Raw genomic sequence first — 22,088 nt, forward strand, 5'->3', positions numbered from 1 at the left:
AATAAGCATCTTCTAAAAATATGAAGTTGGTTATGCTTTTCTTATAGGTTCTGGTCAAGTTCTCGCTCATGTGAAATTTTTCACTTAAGGGTTAGCAGTAAGTATTCTACTCAAGTGAACATGAAATTAGACAACTCTGGATTATAATCTCTAGATTATAATCTCTAGAAATAGTTAATAAATCAGAGAAACCTTAGCCAGACGCTTCTTCCAGGTGTTACGTAACTAAGGAAAGAGAGCTACTGGCGTGACTTTGGCCCTGAGCTATGTCAGAGATCCCAGAACGTAAAAGTTTCAACCCCGCACTGACAAGGTCTAAGATCTGTGTGATTTATTCAGCAGTCACTACCAACAAATCCGTTCTCCTACTCTGACCTCTCAGCCTCAGATTCTACCCACCCACAGGATGGTTCTGTTTGAACATGAGCTAGCTGGCCTCGCTCTGTAGAACTACCCGCGTACGCGCTCACATTCAACTGTCATCCTGTCTCCGATGCGGTCATTCCTTCCTGAAATAATCTCACGCCAATTAATTTCAATCTTCCATGCTCTCTCTCCATCACCACCCCCCTACAGCTGGCTCCGCACTTGAGTCAGCACTGTGTATTCTGTTAGGTCACAGCACACCCCTGTGCCCGAACGTCTCTGGGGGAGACACGAAGATGAAGTGTCCTGGCTGGATTCGGCCGCCACAGCACAGCCAGCACCTCCCCGGCCTCCCTCAGGCTGGCCAGCGCCCGACACGAAGGTGCAGGGAAGGAGGCAGGGGGCCTACAACTCAGAGGAAGGGCTGGGCTCATACAGAAGCCCCCCCGCCCCCAAGGGCCTGAGATCTTTGCTACAAGAGCAGTGGAGAATAGGGCTTAAGAGGGGAGAGTCACTGTGGTGGCAGATTTTAGGGGTCAGACCTCACTCAAACCCGCTGAACCAGAGCCTGCATTTTACCAAGGTCCCCAGATGACAAACGCACTTTTTTTCTTAAGTAACCTCTAGGCCCAATGTGGGGCTTGAACTCAAGACCCTGAGATCAAGGGTTGCATGCTCTACAGACTGAGCCAGCCAGGCGCCCCTGGATGTGCTTCAAAGTTGGAGAACACGTACCCTTAGACGCCTCTCCCTGCCTCAAGGCCAGGAAGAGGCCCTTCTGTATTTTCTTCTGAAAGTGCTCGTTTTTCTTTTCCTGTTGGGGCAAAGTGAACTCCTGCCCCCAACCAGCCGCTCCCTTCCACGGCCTGTCACACAGCAAGGCCCTACGGTCGCAGGGGCGGACTGGCAGCGGCCCCTGCGACTGCCCCGTGACCAGTGTGACACACACCACGTGCAGGCAGCTCCAAAAGTGACGGACACTGTGATTAGGCCTGGCCCCTGGTGGTACCACTGGAAGAACGCATCCCAAAGGCGACGGCGCAGCACGGGTCTCAGGGTGAGAGGACACCTCTGGCAGCACTGCGACAATGGACTCGCAGCCGCCAACGTGTGACGTGAACCAGGGAGAGCCGTTTGGGGTTTTAGCCACTGAGAATTTGGGGGCTCTGTCACCACAGTACAACCCTGTAAAATCTAATAAACGTTCAAGTCCTTAATCCATCTCCAGGTCACCCGTGTCTAGAATGAGCGAGGCCGGCCCCTGAGCGCAGGTCTGCTGCGTGTCTGGTGGCCCGGCCCTCTGGCCCGCGTGCGCCACACACCACCCCCCGCCCCCGCAGCAAAGGCCCCCAGACCTGCATGCCCATCTGGGGCTCTCTGTGGTGCTCTTGGCAAGCATCCCCACGCCAACACCACGCGCTCTGAACTTCTAGACTCTTCTGTGAAGCACTGAGGTCTTCTCAGGAGAGGCCACCGTGTGCAGTCCTTGGCTCCTTCTTATAATTTTGGGATCGACCACCACATGCGGTGAGAAACCCCGCCGGGATTTTCCTCGGAAGCGCACTAAATATACAGATCAACTCGAGGAAAACAGATGGCTTTCCACTGCTGAGCCTTCCAAGCTGTGAACAAGGACCATTCCTCGGTCACGTTAGGTGTCCTCCGAGACCTCTCGGCGAAGATTCACGTCCCGCACACAGATCCAGGCCACAGGCTCTCCTAGGTTCTTAGGAAGGAGGAGAGTTTTGTGACCCTTAGGCGGCTCAATGCCGCTCTCGGCTTGCGGGGCCCGCCCTCGCCTCAGTGGGTCAGGGACAGGGAAGTCATCCTTTGTCTGGGACCTGATTACACAGGAAGTGTTTCCACACTTCCTTGTCAAAGCCGATGCTCCCTGTAGGTTTTCTGCAGGCATCCTTTACTGCTCAAGACCACTTCCTTCCACTTGCAGTCTGAGAAGACGATGGCTGTCGCTGTCACCTATGTCTAGAATTAGTGAACAAAACTACCTCCTTTGTTACGACACACGCGTGGTTTTCTTCCAGTGACAGCAGAGGCAGCTTACGTTTACGGCTCATTCTTTTCATCCCAACAACCCAGGAGGTGGACACCGTCATTATTCCCTTTCAACGGGTGATGAGATGGCACCTGAGAACAGAAACTTAATTCCTCCAAACATCAAGAAAGGAAGAGCCGGGACCTGGAAGCAGCTAACTGCAGAGCCAGGCTCTTCGTCACTACGACCCTCTGAAGACAAGTCACACCCACGGGGCGCTTCTGGCCCCAAGGAGAGGCCCGCACAGCGACAGCCCGCATCCCACTCTAGCCCTCTGGGAGTTACAGTCTGCTCTGACTAGTCCAGTATGACCATGGGCGCCTTAGGAAGTCCTTCAAACCATCAAAGCAGGACAACTTCAAAGAGGGGGAAAAGGAAGGTAGAATTAAATGAATCCATATTTTTAAACACATGTGAAATAGGGGCGCCTATATGGCTCCATCAGTTGAGCATCCGACTTTGGCTCAGGTCATGATCTCGCAGTTTTCGTGGGTTTAAGCCCTGCGTCAGGCTCTGTGCTAACAGCTCAGAGCCTGGAGCCTGCTTCGAATTCTCTGTCTCCCTCTCTCTGCTCCTCCCCTGTTCATGCTCTGTTTCTGTCTCAATAATAAATAAAAACATTAAAAACTTTAAATTCATGTGAAATAGATTTCAAAATTTTGAGAACGAGCACCGATCTAAGGACCTTTGTCCCACTGATAATCGTTTGAGAACATGCAGCGCACGCAGCTCACAGCTGACGAAAAGCTAGGAGGGCTCCGCCACACCAAGAAAACCGCAAGGTGGCATAGACACCGCGTGAAATCAGGTTAAGTTCAAGGAAACCGGCACGTTTACTCCGGGGGGAAGCTTAATGCGCTGTAACTGCTTACACCCCCCCCCCACACACCCCCTACGTGCAGCAGGCGGGAGTGGGGGGTGGCTGAGGGAAGTCACAGGGAAAGGGAAATAGACTAACTCTATGTTTCTTCAGAAACCCAACCAGTACGTAAAACCAGATCAATAAAAAATTTTTTAAGAAAACTACTCTCCCATTGTGGCAGACACCGGCGACCCCGGGGCTCCCCAGTGAAGGCTGAGCTGCGGCCGGGGGGGGGGCGCTGTGCCGGCCTCTTCAGGGACTTTCCCCAGGGTGGTCCACACCCCCCAACAGAGGAGAGCGCGCAGGTCTGGTCCTCTGGGCCGGCCAGGGCCACGGTGCCGGGCGACTCTCGCTGCGCGCCCCCGTGGGGTCGGCCGGGCCGGGCGGGGCCTGTGAGGCAGCCCCTCGTCTCCCTCCTCCCTACAGGCGTGGACCCCGCGGGGACAGCGTCCTCCCCGAAGGCCGGACGGCTCCATCAGGTTCTAGTGGCCCTTTAACTGGATTCAAGCCTCAGAAACTACCACGAGTCGAGTCGAGTCGGTGCGTAAGTAAGACCCAGTGGGCGTGACCAAGCGTCTGGGGGGGCGATGGTGGCTCGTTCTCGAGGAATTTTCCAGCGAAGAGAATGTGATTCCAGCGCGTGCACGAAATAACCATCCTCAGCATCCCGAGTACCGTTCGCTCTGCAGAAAGGCCGGAATCGCACTTCGGTGCTGCGGTGTGCGAACACGACAGCTGACCAGAGTCCAGGTACCCGCGCCACACTTCCACTCTCCCGCCGCGGCCCTGCAATCCCCCTCTGCCCAGTGCCCGGCCCGGTAAGCGACGTGCCCACAGGATGACGGAAACGTGCACAGAGGCCCACACAGGAGGCCACGCGCAGAGGCATAACTCGCGGCGAGGCGCGCACGCGCCAAAAACACAGAAGCTGAGACAGAGGCACAGGGCAGGGCCTCGCTCAGAACCTCCGGAAGGAAGCAGCCCTCGTGACACCGCTTTTCAGGCTCGCGGCCCCGGCCGGCGGAGGAGAGTAATGGAGAGTTAAGTAGAGGCGCGTGGGCGGCGGCCCTGGGACTCCGCCGCACGCCTCCCACCGGCCCGGAAGCGCGTTCCTGCTTCCGCGACGCCCACCTCCCGGCAACCGCGGCGGCGAGGGGCGCGCGCGCAGGCGTCAGCGTCGGGAGCGCGCCGACTGCTGGCTGGGAGACATCCTCTCGTCCCGGGCCACTCAAACGCCTCTCAGAGCACCAAAACCCAATACTGAGCCTGAGACCGAGGGCAGGGGCTCAGGTGAGGGGCAGGGAGCTGCCCTAACCGCATCTCCCCACCCCTGCGTCCAGAATTCTTCCCTTCGATCGTTCATTCAAAACACACAGAACTCCCTCTCTGTGCGGGACACCGCCGTCACAGCACGGAAACACACCACGCCCAGCCACACACCTCTGCAGCTCACAGATGAAGACACTGCGACGTGGTCAGGGTCCCACGGCGGATCCACACCGGGGCCCCCGCACGCCGAGCTGCCCCTCCTCCACCGTGCAGCCTGCAGCCCTACAGTTCTGAAGGGTCCAAGCGAAGCCTTTTTACGCTGCATTTAGCGTATCCTTGTTAATCAGGGCTTTTGGTTCGGCCACTGCCGTTCACCATCCGCACAGACCCAGAGGTGTTTGAGGAAGCGGAGAGGCCTGAACCCCGTGCCGGAGGGAAGGCGACACCGGCGCTGACCCCACTGCAGCCCGGTCCTTCCAGAGGTGCTCAGCTGGCTGCCCCGGGGAGAGACCGGAGAAAGGCCGCTGGGGGGCCGGGGGGGGGGGATCGGTCTCCGTGCCGCCGCTAACGAAGAACCGTTACAACCGCTGCCCTGAAATGCGCACTGACGTTCCTCGGAAACGGGCGAATGAAACACGGGGCCAGGAAGAACTCCAGGCCTGACGCTGCACCAGGCGGCACGGGCGCGCGCGCACGGCCACCGACACAGCACGCGGCCGCCGTGAGCCGCACCAGCCAGGTCCTCACACCGACTGGGGTCAGCCAAGCCCCCCTCCACACGCCTCCAACCCGGGGTCTCTGTGAGATGACAAGGACAGGAATGGCACACTGACCGAAAGAACTGAATGACCAAGTCAGAACGTAACAAAGCCCCCTCGAGTAGCCAAGTCTGCTCCGGGGCCTTGGGGAGCCTTCCAAGGTGGCCTACGGGGCTCAGAATTGGAAGGAAGGTAAGATATCCGAACAGGCGTTTCATCGAGCGAAGGCTGCAAGCTGGGAGAAAGGCCTGAGGTCAAGGCTTTGGGGGTCATTGGCGTCACCTTCCTGCACTGATGGCGTCTACAGGTGCTCCGTCATCGACTGCAGGGCGCTGGCAGAGGCCAGGCTGCGGCGGCGCGGTCACCGCACGGCCGCATTGGTCCTGATCGGACTCCGCCTAACGCACAAGCAGAAGCCACAGCAGCCGAAGGGGATGATCCTGACCCTCTGGACCACCTCCTCTCCGAGACCTGCTCCCGTCTAAGGAGCCAAGCCCGTGTGCCATGTGCCGGCCGGGCCTAGCTGCTCGCATTCTTGTACACAAGTTCTAGAGACACCTTAGTGGAGCTCACCTGCCCACAGACAACTATTATCAACCCCCCCACAGCCCCCTCACCCCCGCGCTCCTCCCTTACTCACCCCTCCATTAGCACCCTCCAATAGCAAAATGTGAGGCACGGGTACGTAATTTCAAATTTTCCAGCAGCCATACCAGCAAGGAAAAATGGGTAAAATAAATTTCAATAATATATTTCATTTAACTCAACAGATCCAAACTATCATCAGTCCAAGCATAATGAGGGTAAAAGATTACAGAGATCTGTTTTCCCATGTGGAGTCTCTGAAATCTGCTGTATATCTGACACAGCACATGTCAAGTCAAACTAGCCGTGATTCAAGTGCTCAAAAGTCACACATGGCTTGCGGCCACCTTACTGAGCAGCGCGGTCCCAGCTGGTCTCCAGGCCCGCGGTTTTACACGCCAGTGACGTGTGACTACTCCAAACTGCTCTGCTTCTCTCAGGAACCTCCCATTTCTAGAGCCTTCAAGCTATGAGACAGTCAGCGGTCTAACTGGCATCTCAACTTATAACATGTCTTTAGAAAAACCTGAATCCTCCCCACCACCATCCCTGCAGAGACCTACCTTCCCAATGCCAGTCCAGGCAGCCCGTGCTGCTCAAGCCAAAGCTTTGCCTCATCCTGACCCCTCCCCCTCCTCCCACTCCCATCCCCCCTCTGCCAGCAAATCCCAGTTCTACCGGCAGATCACATCCAGAGTCGGGGTCCCTTACCCGCACTGCTCTCACTCTGCAACACTCTGCTTCTCAGGGAGCCCCAGATCTTTCTCCCTTATTTTCTTCGGGTCTCAGCTCAAGTGGCATCTTACCAGAGAACCCTACCCTGTCCAACCCGTCTCCTGCTCGACTTTTCCTCTTCGCATCAATTTTCACTTGATACTTTTACCCACTGCCTCCTCATACTGTCGGGACCGAGCAGTGCTTCGTGTATGTGGTGACCCTGCTCAGATGGCCCTGGCGGAGCACCTGCTGCTGCTGCTGCTGCACATTCAGAGTCACCACAGTGACATCGAGCCACCCCCAGCACTACTGGCACGCAAGGGGTACTAGACCCCGGCCACCCAGCCTGCTACAGACCCCCCCAGGAGCCTAACCAAGGCTTTCTCAGAGCTGCCCTGGCCTGAGGCCACCCCCACCCAGGCTCCCCTCCCCGCGCGGCCCTGCACAGGGTCTCACCTGCACGGTGGTCAGAAGCTCTTCCTCCACACTCCTGCGGCCTCTCTGCGCTAACGGCACGGAGCCTGATTGGGATTCTCGGCCCCTCCCACTCGTGCTCACACACATGTGCATGCTCTCCCTCTCTCTCCAAAGTAAATAATAAACATTTAAAAAAAAAAAAAGAATTTTGGGCTCTGGCTCCACCACGTATTATCCGTGACCTCAGGTAAGCCCTCCCCACCGCAGCTGCACCATCCGTAGAATGGACCGGATACCACCCCTCTCAGGGGCCGTAGGACACAGGAGTCAGTTACCCGCGTCCGAGCAGACGCGGGCTCACCCTCCTCCTCACCCCTGCTCCCCAGCCACTTCTGACCTGCTCCGCTTCTGACCTGGGCCGGTTCTCCCTCCTCAGGCAGCCTGGTGGTTCCCACTCCCGGGAGGTCACCATACTGATGCCGAACTTGGTGCGGACACGGGATCGGCATAGCGCGCTACAGCCCGCAACTCCTGGGCTCACGCCCTGCTCCTGCCCCGGCCTCCCGAGGGGCTGCGACTACAGGCGCCACCTCCGCGCCCGGCTCCCCAGCCATTTCTGAGACTCCTTTCCCTTCCAGCAAGGATTCTGGCTCCTCTATAACTAGGCAAAGCCCAAGTAATGCTACATACGCACTAGTGACCCCTTGTTCCACTGGGCCTGACGATTAAACTGCATTTTCATTCCTGACCTGCCTGTGATGGGCTTATGGTTTATTTTACTGGATTTTAGAAAATGAAATATTGTCAGACACAGAGATCCTAACACTGTTGAAACTTAAGCTGTTTCCCTACAGCTTAAAGTAAAACATGCTTTTTAAGAAAAAAAACAACCCAGTACAAAATCTAAAACTGCAATTCTGTACCAACTTCCTACCGCTGGTTTTGGAGCTCCTTTAAAGAATTTTTTTAAGTCTGTAGCTGTCTAGGTTATGAGGTTTATTTTTTTTTTAATTTTTTAGATGTTTATCTACTTACTTTTGAGAGAGAGAGAGAGAGAGAGAGAGAGATAACGTCCACAAGTGGGGCAGGGGCAGAGAGAGGGAGACACAGAATCCGAAGCAGGCTCCAGGTTCTGAGCTAGCTGTCAGCACAGAGCCCGACACGGGGCTCGAACCCACGAACCGTGAGATCATGACCTGAGTCAAAGTCGGACGCCCAACCGACTGAGCCACACAGGCGCACCAATTATTAGCAGTTTTAAAAACTACTCAAGCATGACATACATGCACTTAGATATGCAGTCAAGTCTCCAAGCCGATAAACTAAACCGTTTCTGGTGGAGACTCACAGGAACCAGGCTGAGGGGGTATAAGATGAGAGATGCTTCCCTTTAAACACTTCTTTTAAAACGTGCTGATGGGGCACCTGGATGACTTGATCAGTTAAGCACCCAACTCTTGCTTTCAGCTCAGGTCATATCTCGCGGTTTGGGAGTTCAAGCCCTGCATCCACTTCGGATTCTCTGTCTCCCTCTCTCTCTCTCTCTCTCTCTCTCTCTCTCGAAATAAATAAACTTAAAAAAAAAAAAAGCCTTTACTGGACAGGCTGCATAACTGGTACGGTCCAGTGCACAATGCAAACGTAGGCCCCTGGGTCAAAATTACTAAGAGTCCAGACTGTGCGAGCAGAGCCTCGAGCCAAGCAAGGACCCCGTGGGACTGCAGTACAGGCTGCCGGCTCATGAAGCTGACCCTGGATGAAGCTCTGTAATTTTTTTCATTTATATCCAAGTTCGTTAGCATATCGTGCAATGATTTCAGGGACAGAACCCAGTGACTCATCCCCCTACGTATAACCCTAGTGCTCATCCCAACAAGTGGCTTCCTTAAGCCCCTCACCCACCCAGCCCATCCCCCACCCACCCCCCACCTCCCTCCAGCAACCCTCAGTCTGTCCTCTGTATTTAAGAGTCTCTTAGGTTTTGTCCCCCTCCCTGTTTTTATATTTTTGCTTCCCTTTTCTGTATTCACTGTTTTGTTTCTTAAATTCCTCCTATGAGTGAAGTCATAGAATATTTGTCTTCTTCTGACTGACTAATTTTGGTATAATTTTTAACCAAATACTGAATGTGCAATAGAAAGAATTTGCCTTCCTTAGTAGTGCAAAATTATATCACAGGACTGCCTGTGATATAAGAAGAAAACATCCAAACTAATGCCGAAGTTATGAAAATATACCCACCAAAAATTTTTTAACATGATCAATGATAATTCAGAGAAGTTAGAAACTTGCTGGTCAGCTTTTTGTGTGCTTGTTTGTTTGTTTTAGGCTGCTTCGAGTAGGAAAGTTGGTTATTCACAGAAGTTCACCAATACACGTTTCAGGAATGCTCACAGCAGCACCGTACGGAAGCCCATCCCGTCAACGAGTTAAATCCTGGCACATTCATACAATGCAATACCAGGCACCTAAAAAAACAACCCCACAGTGAAGTGGATGTGCACACAAAGATCTGTCCATGCTGATATGGAAAGTGCTCCAAGATGCACTCCAAGATACAAAGTTCGGGGTTTGCTTAAACACAGAATACTCTCTACAGGTACTCCATTTTTTTTTAAGTATTGGCATATTTTTTCCTATGACATCCAAGAAACTTCATCAGTGATTGTTTACATACAGGATGAGTACAGGAGGGGAAGGAGAGCCCAGGAGACTGACTTTTCATCTTATAAGCTGCTTTGTTAGACTTCTTAACATGTACTTTTTTTTAAGTTTTATTTATTTTTGAGAGAGACAAAGAGAGATTAGAACACAGGCGATGAAAGGCTAGAGAGAGGGGGACACAGAATGGGAAGCAGATTCCAGGCTCCAAGCTGTCAGCACAGAGACTGATGCGGGGCTCAAACTCATGAACCAAGAGATCATGACCTGAGCTAAGTCAGAGGCTTAACCGACTGAGCTCTCCAGGCACTTAACATCTACTTTTAAAAATCCAAACAAGTTTTATAGCAGTTACCTATATTTAGAACAATGCTTTGATGAATCATACAAAATATACCTTAATAGTTTTAAATAAAGCTTTTAAATTTACAAAAAGAAAACTCCTTTCATGGTACTAGCAAAATAAAAAATTAACAAAAATACAATCAGCACTCATTATCTACAGTGGTAACCAGAGAAAGCAGTGGCAAATAACAGCAACCAAAAAAAAAAAAAAAAAACCCACAAAGAACTTAAAAAATGTCTATTCCATTTCAACTTTCTCTTGATTAAAATCTTCAGAGAAGATGCTAAGCAGCAAAATGTCAATCAGACATGGGCAAAGCTAATAACTGAATAAATGAAAGTAAATAAAAGGCTTGAATAAATCCCCAAACTAGGCAAACAACTTTGAAATAGCTCCATAGCGGCTACAAAGATTCCAAAGGTGCTCTGGAAAATGTAATTGAGCTGGAAATGAACTCCTGCCTGAAAGGGAAAATAACCCCCCTCCTCCCGCCACTCCCTGCACTTTCCACCTCCCCGCGTTACAGAGAGAACAACCACATGGCTGAAAAATCTGAAAATGCATGAAGACACATTTCTTTACACTTATCTCCACAGGTGATGGACTCATGTCAGCATGTACTGAGCCACCACTCCCCGTGCCAGGCACCATGAAGACTACAGACAGCGTCAGAGAGGAGCTATCACTCACACACACATGCACAGGCACACACACAGACACGCATGCACACTGATTGTATTCACAGAACTCACATTTCCTTACCACTCTAGCTAGAAACACACACATACAACATTCTCAAGCACAAGGTCATTATTAAACTATTGCCTTTATTTCTAATACAGATACTAGTTCACCCGCTGGGACAGCCCCGCCATCCCCCCAAGTCTTTGGGGCAGGTTTTAAGAAAGGTTTATTGGGGGAGGGGGAGCCTTGGTGGCTCAGTCGGTTGAGCATCCGACTTCAGCTCAGGTCATGATCTCACCACTCATGGGTTCGAGCCCCGCATCAGGCTCTGTGCTGAGAGCTTGGGGCCTGGAGCCTGCTTTGGATTCTGTGTCTCCCTCTCTCTCTTCCCCTTCACTGCTCACGCTCTGTCTCTCTCTCTCTCTCTCTCTCAAAATAAACATTTAAATTTTTTTTTTAAAAAGGGTTATTAGGAATACATAGATTTTCAAGAATTTCTTTTAAAAAGTTCATAATCATAAATACAGTCAATGTAAATCAAATAGCAATACATACTCCTAAGTTGCTGGCAGCAGGGAATTCCAGATTACATGAGGACCAACAGATATTACTTTTTGAAATTTCTAGATACACCTTTCGATCAGTAATACATACATATTTTAAAAGCAGTAACTGGGGCACCGGGGAAGCTCGGTTGGCCGAGAATCTGACTTCAGCTCGGGTCATGATCTCACTGTTTGTGAGTTCGAGCCCCATGTCAGACTGTCAGACTCTGCTGCCGGCAAGGAGCCCGCTTTGGATCCTCTGTCCCCGCCCCTCTCTGCACCTGCCCTGCTCACTCACTCTCTCAAAAGTAAACATTAAAAAATAAAATAAAACAGTAACTATATACTTAATTAAAAGTTTCAAACTTGAAGCTAGTTCTCCTCACCCAGGGGCCCCCCAGCCAGGTACCAGGACAGCAGACGGAGGCCGAGGGGGATGGGGAAGCTGGTAACCGGGAAACCTTTGGAGATCCTGTCAAAGTCAGACTTTCAACAGTCCCTCCAAACATTAAATAGAGACATTCTGTCACTTAATAATTACACAGGGTGCCCGGGGGGCTCAGTCAGTTAAATGTTCAACTCTAGGTTCCGACTCAGGTCATGATCTCAGGGCTTCGTGGGTTCAAGCCCTGTATCGGGCTCTATGCTGGCGGCACGGGGCCTACTTGAGATTCTCATTCTCTCATTCTCTCTCTCTCTCTGTCCCTCCTCCCCCTCCCTCTCTAGATACCCCTCCCCCCACTCGTGCTGTCTCTCTCAAAATAAATATAAATTTTTTTTAAAAGGTAGAAGATTAAAATGAAAACATGTGCTTTACTGAAAAATAACATGTAATAGGAAATTTAGCAATTCCCATTTTCCACTGACTTTCTCAAGCCACATGCAAAAAACCTGCCTCACACAGTTAGGTTTGCTGGTCTTCAGAATAATTTAGGACAACTGTCACAAATCGGCTTGTGAAAAAGCCCTCTCCAAACAAGTACTCCCTTTTCTGCTTATCTCCAAACTACTGAAAGAACGGGGCTCCGCTGCAAAAGCCAGATGACTTTGTTCTTTCCACACACCAGAACGTGGGTGCCCCAGAAACAAATCTGTGACCAGCGTTACAGTAAACCCGCACGTACCATCTACCAACTTACCCAACCACTAGCGTTGTCTACACCTGCTCAAAAGAATGGCTAAAAGCAGCTACTAACTGAGCACTTACTACACGCCGGGTCCTGTTCCACATCTCGTGCACTCACCAAGCTCTCACAGAAAGCCTTCCAACCCTACTCCCCTCTGCTGAAATCAGGGACCGCAGGTGACTGACCTCACTCAGGCAAGCATTTAGTGGGTAAGTACCACGGAAAAGCCTACACCGCGTGCTAGAAGGAACGGGCGACGGAGAAGATTTTCCTCTCTTCCCTGGAGTCCGTTATAATCCAGGAAAGACTCCACGTAAAGAACAAACTAAATGTCATGAGGAAACATAACCGAGTGGCGGCATCAGTCAAGCACCGCGCAGGAGAGTGATGGGGAGGTCATTCGCAAAATCGGCGGCAGCTTCTTTCACCGAAGTCACAGCATTTAAGCCGAGCCGGCAGGATTAAGGCCTCTGACAGGAGGAAGAAGGCACACAGGAACTAGACGCACATGCAGAGAGTGGCCAAGGGTCAGGGGCTGAAACACAGGCGAGCGGGCAGGCCGGGGCTCCCCGGGGAACTGAGGCCAGGGGGCCTGGTCTCCGTGATTTCTTTCCCACTAATTCCCAACTGGTGCCAGTGTCTCCAAGGTGGAGATCTCTGCAGGGAGGAGCCTACCGGCAGAAGGAGGCCACATCTCGCAGGTGTGAGAGGAGGCGGAGGCCGCCGAGAGGCCCCCCTGCCCCCCTGCGCATACTTAGCGGGTGGGCGCACAGCAGGGTTCGATCCACACGCTGAGCAACCCTGGTAACTGCACGGGAGGACCAGGGAGAAGGAGAAAGGGAGGCCAGGCTGCAGGCCCACACAGCCGTCTCCGCAAGGACGGGCCGAGGAACCACGGAGGAGGACGCGTGGAGGAAGCTCTGCTGAATCCCTGGTCAGGGGTCTCGGTCCCGGTCGAGGACTCAAGAGTTTCCGGCCTTGGGAAAGCGGAGGCCTTAGCACCCAGGCGAGAGCAAGGACGTGCAGCGCACAAAGTGTAGCCACTTTAAGTGACACCGCGGAGCAAAAATAGCACGGACACGACTGTTCTCATTTCACAGAACAAAGCCGCCGAAGTCCAAGAGAGATGTCACCGACCTGCCCACAGTGACACAGGGACAGAGAGGAGCCAGGACACCAGGCTGAGTCTTGCAAATCTAGGCCTAATGTTCTTTAAAAAGCGCCCCCTCCCCCCAAACAAGCAAGCTACCTTTTCTACACAGAACAAATCTCCAAAACAAACAAACAAAAAGCTTTAAAGAAAAAGCGTGTCATCTGCTGGGAGTGCCGTTCTATTCCAGACAGAAGAAATATTTTAAAAGTTGTGTTCCGGCGGCCTCTACCCGAGAGACGGGGTGCACGGACTTGACAGTCAGCAGGGCAGGCTCACGGACCCTGAAGTTCGGACAGGGAGGCTGTTTGCACTTTGTATAAAAATACCAGCTGGTATTATGGGAGAGATCAAAAATAACTGAAAAGAAATACTCCAAGTATTAATTATCCTCAACACAGTAAAACTACATTTTGAATGTCATGGCTGGTACTCTTACATCTCATTAAAATACTCTGTAACAATGAAGACAGACTTGTATTTTATTTAGCAAACATTTAACCGCTTTAATGTTTAAGCCCTGCTTTAATGTTTAAGCCCTTCGGCAAGGTGTCGGGGGTAAAATAATGGCACGGTCACCACAACCAGAGTTTAACGTACACAATGCAATGTGATACAGGCAATAATGAAAGTAAAAATAGAGGATTATGACTGCACCAATGAATAATGCACGCCGACAGGATTTCCAAAGGGCTCCAGAGGACATAAAATCAGGTGTGGACCTTTAAAAATCGGAGGGGGCAAGAATGAGACGGAGCATTCCAATCAGAGGAAAGGACATAAACAGAGCAGGGAGGAAGGTTCAGGGAACCAAGCAGAGCCCCACTCAGTGGGACACTGTGGCGAGGTGACCGAGAGGACATGTAAAGTTCAGGGATGATGGGGGGCACACGGAGGGACCTTGAACGTGACGCTAGTGGGTCTGGAGTGTAGGCTCCAACGACAAGCAGTCTTCACTTTCTCAGCCAAGACACTGGCAAGATCCGCTGTGTAGGACTGAGGACTCCGGGCAGTGTGTGCACAGGAAGGGGTGGGGAGGAGTCTAAAGAGAAGGCATCAGCCCAGAGAGGAATCTGCGGCTTCAAGCACTAGCACTAATCTAATTAATATTTTAGGAGAGGGCTGTTGACACAATTACTTCACATCTCGCCTCCGCTGATCCCCCGAACCAGCCTGATGCAGGTATTGCCATTCCTTCCATTTTACAGACCCAAAAACCTGCTATGAGGCTATTAACTGCTCCAAGTCAAATGCTGCTGTAACAGGAAGAAAACCCAGGGACACTATGCAAAATTAAAAGAATCCCTCCTACTGCTTTTGAAAAGTGCTGCTGTAAAAGCAGGGTGACCTATAATTCCATTAGAAAAATGCTAAAAATCCATGTAATTTTCCTAAAGGTTTGCAACTCGTGTAACAAATAAGCTTATTAACCCTTAAAATAATTACAGACTTGCTTCATGTTTATGCCATGTTAAAGACCTGTGCTTTTCTTTAAAAAACAAAAGCCCCCTCTAACTCCACCTCCTATGGAATTAAATACTTTAAAAAAGCAGTATTCCCCCCTCCAGTCAATGTTCAGTGGCCAAAGCTGCAAAGCCAGCAGAATAACTAAGGCATGTGCCCAAACCGAAGCAGTAAACTACTTCTTCAATACTTAAAAATGCATTATTTTGCAAATACAGCGACTGAATCTAGTATACAGTAAGACTGCAAGAGACTCTGCTAAAGGTATGCAAAGGCATAATTTTGGAAACGGTTTTTGTCACCAAAAAAAAAAAAAAAAGAGGCATAAAACGTTCCTGAGACCCAGTTAAGAATGGATCAATCCAAAAGAACCGAGGACAGAATATCTGACCTTCAGGACGCAGAGTGGTAGATTCCCCACCCCCTCCTCTAAGTTCATAGTCTGCGAAGCGGTCAAGGTGTTCTGGCACAGGTCTCACGCTGCACAGGAGAAATCTAGCTTGGGGATTTGGCTGCTCAGTTTCATCCACAGCATTATCACCTATTATCAAATCTGCGCCCCCCCCCCCCAATCTACTACCGGTGTTTGGTTTTAACAAGCTAAGGCCCAAAGATGTAAGACGCATTCTTGGAAACTTGGGACAATGAATCCAAGTATCCAACCTCGGTAATTATTAGCAGGAACCACAATTAAATCATCCCAAGGAACCGCACGTCTCCTCCCCGCTTAATCGGCTATACCTTCTACTAGGTGAAGTCTCTGCACCCTGCCCACAGAGGCCCCAGACTGGAGGGCGGCGAAAGAGAAATCAAAACTGGCTCCTGCCACGAAGGGGGGGGGGTACGGGGGGGTCTGCTCCAGGACCTCGTCAGGCCCGGTCACCTGCGCGCCGCCCGCGGCACGCCGAGACTCCGGGAGGCGGGCGACACTCCCCGCGCGACAACCCCGTGTCGCCAGCCGGCAGGCGCGGGGAGCTGGGCAAGGCCGCCGCGGCCGCGCGAGCCCCTCGGCGGCCCGAGCCGGCGACTCCTGGGGCCCCGGCGCTCCCGCCCGCGGCCGTCACCTTCGCCGGACCCCGCGCCCCGCCCGCCCCGCGCCACAGGCCCGCGCGCCCGTCAGTCAGCGCCCGCCCCGCCCCGCGCGGCCCCTCCCCCGCCGGCGGTCCCCCCGCCGGGGCCCCCAAAGGACAATGCTGGAGGAGAGGGGAGGGGCGCAGGGACGCGCGGGCCGAGGGCGGCGCGGCGAGCGCCCACCCGCCGGCCGCAGGGGAGCCCCGCCGCCGCCGCCGCCCGCGCTCCGGCCCCGCGCCCCGCCTCGCCTCCCCGCAGAGAGCCGCTCCCAGCGCGGCCGCACCGGCCCATTGTGCGGACTCATCGTCCGGCCCCCGCGCGCCGGCGCCCGGAGCGCGGCCGCGGGGGCCGGGGCGGGGGGTCTCCGCGGCCCGCCGCACGCCCGGGGCCCGGCCGGGCTTCTCGCGGAGCCCGCGGCCCGGCGGGGCATCCCGGCCTCCCTCAGGCCGGCCCCGGGCGCCTCGGCGGCGGCGGCGGCGGCGGCCCGACCCGCGCCCGCCCGCCCCGGCCCCCGCCCGCGGTACCTGCCGAGCGGCCGGGCGGCGCGGCGGCCGGCGGGGGCGCCTCCTCTCGCGGCGAGGGCTCCGAGCGGCTGCCGAGCGCCGGCGGCCCTGGCCTGCGCCTTACGTAAAGCGGCGGCGGCTCCGGCGCCACTCGGCGGAGGGCGGGAGGCGGCGCGCCGCGGCCGCTCCGCTCCGTTACCCGGCAACTGGCCTCAGCGCCCCGCCAACCGGGCGCGCTCCATATCCTTCCGCCCAGCCGCCGGATTACATCAGCGCCGGCCCGCCCCGCCCGGCCCCGCCCCTCCGGCCGGCCGGCCCCGTGGGCGGGCCGAGGGCCGCGGACCTGGCCGAGCCCCGCGGCTGGGCGTGGGCGCGGGGCGCCGCCGCGGGCGGAGGGCTGCTGGCTGGCGGGGGCCCACCCCACGTGCGGGCCGGCGGAGGGGAGACGCCCCCCGCGGAGGGGCGCGTGGGGCGGCTTTGGGAGGGAGCCCCTGAACTCCGCCGCGGCCGCCCCACCCCGGACCCCAGACCCGGCTGGGGCCCCGCGGCTCGCCCTGCGTCGCTCCACCCGCGGCCCCCGGTGCGGCCGCCCCACCCCGGACCCCAGACCCGGCTGGGGCCCCGCGGCTCGCCCTGCGTCGCTCCACCCGCGGCCCCCGGTGCAGCCCCCGCCTTTCCGGGCGCAAGCTCCACCTGTCTGCGCCCCCTCCTAAACCGCGTCCTGGGATGGCTGGAGTGGGCGGTTTAAAATAAAGACTTTAATTTTTTTTTTTTTTTTTTAAGAAACCTAGGAGACAACCTAAAGAAATGTGACATGGCTCTTTTTATTAAGTAGGCAAAAATAAATTCCGGAACATTCGAAAGTAGGAACCAAAAATGTGCACTAACCTTTTAATCAAAGTCTCTTCACACCCACCCACCTTACTTAGTGATGCGATTCCTGGTCCTGTCCTTAAAAAGCAAATTCCTAAGTATGAGCGGAGGATGGAGCCCAGGAGATCACCAATTTACAAAGGGGAGACCTGTCCAGGGGGGGAGTGACCTGCTTGGGGTCATTGGTCGTTGATTGATTTATTGAGCACCCACCAGGTGCCAGGCGCCCAGCCCCTCTGTTCAGGACTCGCACCGGCTCGCAGGCTCCTGGCAGAAGCGGACGTAGAACGGGGGCAGGGGGCAGCTGGGCAGGGTGCCAGGTGCTGGAGGGCTGGCATGGAGATCCCTCATTTACATACTACCTACAAAGTGGTTTTCGGCAAACATGTCTTTTACTCTTCAGGAGAATCCTGGATATGATCATCCCCATACCACAGGTAAGGAAGCAGAGGCTCAGAGAAAGTGATTTATCCTAAGCCTTGCTTGGGGTGGGGAGCACGCTTCTGACTCCCCTGTACCACACTGCCTCTTACAGGAGGCAGGATTTGAATCCAGACTCCGGGCTCTGAGGTCTGGGGTCTTCACTCGCACAGCTCCTCTGCATCATCTTGCTCAGAGTTTTGTTTTCCGAGGTTCTGGGGTTCATCTCGGTTGAATGTGTCACAAATCACAGTGCATTCAATCAACATCTTCTGAGCACCTGTGCTGGTTTGGCTCCAGGCCAGGCAGGGGTGGCCCAGCCCTCTTGGAGCTCGGTCTAAAAAGGGATGGAGAGGCAGGAAGGGTGTGGAAGAGCCAAGGGTGGTCTGGGGCAAAGGAGAGGCCGGTAAAGGAGCCTGGGAGTCTAGCTGCGAGGTACCCCCAAACCTGGGATTTCACACACCAGTGACATCTCCCTCCAAATAGGAGGGATTTGCCGTGTGATCAGCTTTTAATTTTTGTCACATCGGTAACATCGCTGTCATCTACACTCACCTTGTGAAAGAATTTTTGAGCCTCGAAAACCAAAAATAGTAACATTGTATCTCAGATAATCTCGGAAGAAAGGAAACACGGTGGGCAGTGTTAAAGCTATACACACACAAACACACTCGGAGTTTACTGACCTTATTTTTCTCATTTTTGCCACAGACCAGACTTTCTAAACCATAAAGTAGTGAAATCAGAAGGCTTCTTAGAGGACAGAAGTATTTAAACTGGGCAAGAATTAACTAGGATTAGCAGGATTTAGAGAGAGTAGGGGAAGATTACAGATTAGAGAACGAAAGTGTCTTGGTTACTTTGTTTTCTTAACAAAATAGCTCCCTGTGCTTCAGATGGTTTTGTGGGGTTTCTTTAATTTTTTAATTTTTTTATTTATTTTTGAGAGAGAGACAGCATGAGCAGGAGAGGGTCAGAGAGAGAAGGAGACACAGAATCTGAAGCAGCTCCAGGCTCCGAGCTGTCAGCACAGAGCCCGACGCAGAGCTCGAACCCACGAACCATGAGATCATGACCTGAGCTGAAGTCGGACGCCTAATGGACAGAGCCACCCAGGCGCTCCTCAGATGGTTTTGTTTTGATAAAAGTCCTAGAAGGTCCGGCTGACTCCAACCTTAGGGACTTTGCACTTCCTGAATCATCTCTCCCCCATATCTTTGCACAGCTGGCTCCTTCTTGTTCAGGGCTCAAATACAATGTCCCATGTTCAGAGATACCTTCCTTGATCCCCAGTTTAGAGGGATCTGTCTTCCCAGTCATGATGTAACGACCCGGTTTTTGGTTTTTTCTTCATAACTCTTATCAGTGTATGAAATTATCTTGACTGTGTGTTTGTTTAGTCATCAAACTCAGCCTTCCCCTCTCCCCCTCCCCAGCTCCAAGACCTGCATCCTAGGAAAGACACCATCTTATCCGCAGTGTTCACCCACCCATCACGAGACCTGCGAGTTTGTGGGCAAATGAGCGAATGGCCATTGTAACACAGTCCAAGTGGACAAGCAGAGAGAAAACAACTGCTCGCTCGAGTGAGCGTCTCAAACAGGACCCCTGCACTCTCCACTATGCCACCCTGCCTGAGACCTTCCTTAAAGCTCCTGAGTAGTGATCAGCTGAGGTCAAACTGGAACGACAGTAGTTCCTTGGCTCTTGAGGGCTGTGATCTTCAGGGAAGGAAAAGAGGCCAGAGGAAAGTGGGGTCAAGGCCCAACTGGTAGGATTCGCCACTTGAGGATTTCCTCGAGAGAAACCATCTTGGTCTGACTGTAAGTCGGCAGTTCATTCATTCCGCGTCTCCAGCCCCAGAACCACGGGCTGCACGAGGGCGAGGCGGGGAGAGGGCGCCCTCTGACCTGGACGTTCTGGATGCCAGTAAGGACTCAGGCTGATGCCAGCTGGGGCAGTGGTTTTTTAAACACACTCACGAGTCCAGCCAGAACTCTTTCGTGATGCCGCCGTGCACGCTGGCAGAGAGCGGCAGCTAGGCCTCCTTGGCTCTCTGATCTCGGATATATATGTAATCTCCCTCTCTAGGGCTCAGTTTCCCCTTCTGCACAACAACGGACTTAGGAAGATTTCAAAAGTATCCTAGGAAGATCTCAAAAGTATCCACCTGTGTGGTCTTTTTCCTCTGAATGTTGGAAACAAAATTTCAATGAAGTTGACTTTGATAAAAGGGGGAGGCTCTGTGAGGGGGGCGGGGCAGGAGCGATGCAGGAAATCGCTGTACTTTCTGTTCAGTTTTGGGGCGCACCCGAAAACTGCTCTAAAAAATAAAGTCTGGTTTTAAAAATAAAAGAATACGTTAGGGGCGCCTGGGGGGCTCAGGCCGGGTGAGCATCCGACTTGGGCTCAGGTCAGGATCTCGCGGTTCGAGGGTGAGCTCCGCATCGGGCTCACTGCTCTCAGGCCACTTTGAGTCTTATGTCTCCCTCTCAGTCTCTGCCCCTCCTTTACTTGTGGTCTCTCTCTCTCTCAAAAAATAAATAAAACAAAAATAGATAAATAAAAGAATATATACAAATCTCAGGTGTTCCCCAACATGGACAATGGTCAGCGGGGGGGAGGGGGGGACGCTATTTCTATTTGCAGTGGAGACGTGGAGGACCCCTCCCCCCCACAGGTTAGTGCCTTGCGCGGGGCCACACTGCTACTTAAGTGGCAGGTTAGGAGGCTTGCCCCTGGGCCACGCTGCTACTAAGTGGCAAGCATTGGGGTTTGATTGTAGCCGTGTACTTGCTACAGTGCCGCATGTTTCCATTAAAGTCTGCCCTGAGTCAGCTATTACATGAATGATGCCCAGATAAGAACCCCAAGCAGAGCTCCCCATTGCCTCCCCACGGGCCCAACCCCCTCATTTAGGATTCTGACTGGTCTTTGCAGCTCGGATATGATCAGTCAGAGTTGTGAACGAACCCCTCATTCTTGGCCTTTTCCAGTCATCTCCCCAAGCTGATAGCCCCTCCTGACATCTCTCAGCGGCCCTGCACCCCCTTCAGGAGTGGTAAATGCCATTCCAGCATCTGAAAAGTTGAGGTCAAGCCTCTGACACAGTGTCACACTCTGACCTTGAGGAGCCCACTGACCTTCATAGGGCCTCCATTTCCCAGCATAGGAAACAATGAAAGGATAATGGCCCCGTCCTGCTCATCTGTCTTATATTAAGGACCAAACAAAGTCAGACGGGTGATGTCCTCTGCGGACTCTGTAGCCGTGTAAATGCTGTCTCGTTATCTTTTTTTCAAACTTGTTCCAAGGGCTGATGGCTTTGTCCTCGCTCCTGTCCCTCCACCCCAGTTTGCAGAAAACTCAACAGGGTCACCAGCGACCACCCAATCTAGAGGTCGGGTGGCCTGCTGGCCAAGCGCACAGGCTGGACTGGTGGGTTGAACCTGGGCTTCACCACTCACGAGCTTGCCGACATAGGTACGCTATTTTGCCTCTCAGTTTCCTCATCTGTAAAATGGGCATAGTATAGTAGGAGCTACCTCAGAGTGCTGCATATAAGTGAATCCACGTAGGGGGTCAGAATAGTGCCGGGTACACAGCGAACACACAATGAATGAACTCTTCTCTGGGTCCCTCTTCCTCCATCCCTTGTCACCCCCTACCCCACTCCACCACCACCCCTCCCCCCGGTGAGCTAGAGCCCTCATGCCCTGCCCTATTGAATCTGCTTCAGAAATGAACTTGCACTCAGGTTGGCTGTGAGTCTGGCTGTGAGTTCCTTCCTCTCTCTGAGCTGGCTCCGTATCTCGAAAACAGAACAACCCCAGCACCCTCAGGGAGCAAACACTAATCTCGATTCAGCTGCCCACCATTCGGAGCCCATTCCAACACGTAGGGACTCTACCCACCTTACAAGTCTGAGTAAGAAGCAAGCAAGGCCAAAGTCTCTCTAGAGGAGCCCTTTGGGGCTAGACGTTGACCACACCTCCCCCCCCATCCCCTGGCCTCGGCCCTGATGGCTTGTCATCAATGACAACGCAGAACAGTTCATGAGGCTTCCTCTGCCCAGGTTTGCTTTTCCATCCCCAAGAGAGCCCTGTGTTGGGGCGATTGGCATGCAAAGGGCTTGGAAGTGATTCTTAATCAAGATATTAAAAAGTGAGCATAGCCCACAGTGGCTTGTCAGCGGTCAGGCCTTATGTAGGAGAGGG

General features: G+C 53.4%; 1 protein-coding gene across 2 annotated transcripts in view; it reads right to left on the bottom strand.

Annotated features, from left to right (window-relative positions):
• KIAA0232 (KIAA0232 ortholog) overlaps positions 1-16,616 on the bottom strand; it is an 84,398-nt gene extending 67,782 nt beyond the window's left edge. Inside the window, exon 1 of one of the 2 annotated variants that reach the window (XM_039232140.1) lies at positions 16,600-16,614. The gene's annotated coding sequence lies outside the window, so the exon portion shown is untranslated. Of the gene's footprint in view, positions 1-16,599 lie in introns of both variants that reach the window. The other variant, XM_039232142.1, reaches the window with a different exon arrangement.
• Between the last annotated feature and the right edge of the window lie 5,472 nt (positions 16,617-22,088).

This window comes from Hyaena hyaena, unplaced genomic scaffold (genome assembly GCF_003009895.1).
Source record: "Hyaena hyaena isolate Hyena2069 unplaced genomic scaffold, ASM300989v1 scaffold_63, whole genome shotgun sequence".
In the NCBI taxonomy this organism is placed as follows: Eukaryota; Metazoa; Chordata; class Mammalia; order Carnivora; family Hyaenidae; genus Hyaena; species Hyaena hyaena.